This window comes from Eurytemora carolleeae, unplaced genomic scaffold, assembly GCF_000591075.1.
Source record: "Eurytemora carolleeae unplaced genomic scaffold, Eaff_2.0 scaffold1312, whole genome shotgun sequence".
Taxonomy (NCBI): Eukaryota; Metazoa; Arthropoda; class Copepoda; order Calanoida; family Temoridae; genus Eurytemora; species Eurytemora carolleeae.
The window spans coordinates 34,609-38,639 of NW_019397357.1; positions in this window are offsets into that span (position 1 = coordinate 34,609).

Here is a 4,031-nt window from a genome sequence, read left to right on the forward strand (position 1 = left end):
AGGGGATTAAGATAGGGTTGCTGTATAATAAGAGGGTGGGGGAATCTGAAGTAAGCATCTTATGAGTTCCCCAGGGGGATTAAAGGGTTTAATGGGAGGAGGGCCGGGGAGGAGGATGTTTATAGAGAAATAGAATATACAAAGTTTTTACTTACCTTTCTTCCATTGTATTCCTTTCTTTGAAGAGGAATAGCCAAAATAAATACCATTATTAAATACATTTCTTTGATTGCATTCCTTTTTACATGCTTAAAGGGAGTGTTCGCGAAAAATAAAAGGGGGTATAGGCTTTTTTTTCATGATCTAATAGTTACTTTTGAAAACATTTATTCCTAATGAAGACGACATTTTCATATTTTCCAGGAATGTTCGAAAATCCAACGCCAGCGAAAATTATTAAAAAAAAATTTAAAATATTATGAAATATTAACTATATGCGAATGCGCCGAAAAATAATCGATAACTACTGTTTGTAATATCTGAATAATTTGTTTGGAATTAAATTGATTTGTTTACGATCCGAGTTGAATGTTGCATCTTTCTGAATTTGAATGGACGCTACATTCTTCGGTGTAAGTCGTTTTTAACAATTTTCACATTATAGACACAACAAATAGAAGTAAGATTAGTAGCGATAAAAAGCGCTTTTTCTCGCATTAAACCTATACCCCCTTTCATTTTTCGCGAACACTCTCTTTAAATAGAAATATCTTGAATAATTACCATCATTATCTTTTACTTTGAATTCCATTCTATATGCTTAAAATGAAATAGATGAAATAAATACCTTAATTTCTTACTTTGTATTCCTTTTTTATGATAAAGAGGAATAGAGGGAATACATACCATCATTACATACATTTCTTAGTTTTTATTCCTTTCTATATGCTTAAAGTGGAATAGAGGGAATACATACCATCATTATATACATTTCTTAGTTTCTATTTCTTTCTATATGCTTAAAGAGGAATAGGGGGAATACATACCATCATTATATACATTTCTTAGTTTCTATTCCTTTCTATATGATTAAAGTGGAAGAGAGAGAATACATACCATCATTATATTAATTTCTTAGTTTCTATTTCTTTCTATATGCTTAAAGAGGAGTAAAGGGAATACATACCATCATTATATACATTTCTTAGTTTCTATTCCTTTCTATATGCTTACAGAGGAATACACGGAATAAATTATAACGTAAAAATTATTAACATTTCTCAGCTGTTCTTTTTTATTTAAATGAAAAAAACATCATTATTAAATACATTATTGACATTTCTTACGTGTGTTAAATTACATATTTAGTTTAAAAAGAAACCAAGTTGTTTAAAGAGGAATGCAAAGAATACTGAGTTTACTCTTATATAAATTACCCAATATTCTTTTCTTTCTCTTTTATTTTGGTCTCACGCAGCTCTGCCCCTTTAGTACAAGTAAATTCAACCTATGTAAAGCATTAAGTCTGACCGTGTCAACCATGTTGCTCTGGCTAGTCCTGTCCATAGAGCTAGGTACAGTACAAACTGGCACCGGAAAGGTTGACCCAGCTCGGAAATTAAATTACCCAATATTCTTTTCTTTCTCTTTTATTTTGGTCTCACGCAGCTCTGCCCCTTTAGTACAAGTAAATTCAACCTATGTAAAGCATTAAGTACCGGCTAGTCCTGTTGAGTGTCTGCTTTATTTACACAATGTCCGGGCGATACAGTACAAACTGGGACCGGAAAGGTTGACCCAGCTCGGAAATTTAAATGTACTACGGCTGCCCGTGGTCTCTGCCGTCTGCATGCAGCCTTGATCCCTTTTACGGAGAACCTGCAACTGAAAATAATGTATTTTCAGATAAGGATATCTTTGTTAACCCTAAACAATGAGTTGACTCCGTTGTAAGGTCGTCTTTGACCAAGATTTTCTCCGGCAACCAAACCAAACATTTCCTCCGATGAACAGTGTAACAAATTTTCACGTGCAGTACCCTCGCTTCAAATTTAGTTGAAAATACTTAAAACTCGTGATTTACATATCTTTGCAACCAATTGCCATTTTATTTCAGAAGAAAAAACGTTGTTTTAGCACTGTTCAATAACCGGATTATACCTCAATACCCCCAACTAGAATGGATATTTCATTATAATAAAACACATTATATTTGAACCCTGTCAACCATTGTAAATTAAATTTATTTTCAGGATCGAAAAAAAATTGCATACCATTTATTATAGACTAGCGGATAAAATAGAAGATAAGAAGGATATTCTGTGAATGTTTGAATGTTATGAATGTTCAAGAACCTGAGATGTAATTTAAAGAATTTGAGCCGCGGTTTAAATCTGCCAAAACCTGGTTTAAATTAAGCGCCGGCTTAAATCTTGAAACATTTGATACAATTTTAAGTGGAACCAACCGTATTTAAGCCGCGGCTTAAATTTAAACCGCCGCTCAAATTCTTTAAATTTGGCCACGGGACTATTGGTTTGGGAAATATATACCCTCTTGGTTCGGTCCCTGGAAGTTTAACTGCAGTAGTTCTCACCACACATTTCGAGATCACCCCCCTCCCCCCCTTTCAACTCAACAATCTTATTCCTCCTTAATCAGACAAAGAAATGGATCTACAAATTTTTAAATGGAGAGCTACTTCAAATTATTAAAACTCTGGAGAAGAATCATTTCAAATTTCGGTGTCAATCCCTTTAAACCAAACCACTAACCAGTAACCATAAATATATACTAGAACTGGCTCAAAATTCAAATATTAATTTCAACTGAAAGCAAAATTATTGGGTTACGTCAGGCAATCTTTTATTTATGTAATTTAAATTTGACTGAACACATCTTTAATTAAATCTCTAGCTGTATGACTTACATGCATTTAAAGCAACTTCAACATTACAGTCATAAATTAATAACAATTTAAGCATGAGTTAGAAACTTTTGAAACAGTATGCAATTTATAAACCATAGTTTCGGATTTTTTTCGGTTGGAATAGAATCGTTTGTCAATAGTCTTCAAAACTAAAATAGACTTTATGTAGACAGTTTTCCAACGTATAACTCTTACAGTTTTCAAATCCTTCAAATCACCATAATGATGCAAACCCTTACGTTAAAAAATGTGAAATGCCTTGGTAAGTTGAATTATGATCATCCATATATATATACTTGTCTGTCTATTGGGATGTTTGTATCCAAAAAACGTCAAAACGGCTGAGCCAGGGAAGGGAAGGGAAGGATGAAAATTTCAAAAATTAGCCTACAGCAAAATTCCATTTTCATTAAATTTTAAAAATCAACGAATTTTTTTTTATAAAATCCGCAAAGAAGGTTGATCAGACTTTAGGTTTAATTTACTTTTACTAAAGGGGGAGAGGTGCGTGCGTTGTACATTGTCTTTAAATCTAAATGCGTTTATCATTAACTAGGATGTTTGTATCCAAAAAACGTCAAAACGGCTGAGCCAGGGAAGGGAAGGGAAGGATGAAAATTTCAAAAATTAGCCTACAGCAAAATTCCATTATCATTAACTTTGGACAGGAATAGCCGGTGCATCAATGTTGACACGGTCAGACTTTGTTCTTCATATAGGTTTAATTTACTTTTACTAAAGGGGGAGAGGTGCGTGCGTTGTACATTGTCTGTAAATCTAAATGCGCTTATCATTAACTATGCAAAACTTGTAATCGATTAGCGTAGCCTAGCTACGTGTGTAAACCTGTATTGTGATTTGCTTAAAACTACGTCAGTGACTGGCTTAACTACGCTTATATATATTTGCGCTAATTTTGTAAATATGTATATTAAACTTAATCTGTAACATAGATATCTAAATACACATAAGTGTAAGATAATCCGCTTTGATTCCAGTGATAGAGTAATTTGGTCTTCATTGAAATATACGAGCTGAGATCGTTCCCATTGGTTTGGCATTGATTGCTTAAGAGCTTGTGTCCCGTTGACACTGATAGCTGATAAGATCATACCCATTGGTTTGGCATTAATCGCTTAAGAACTTGTGTCCCTGTTGAAAT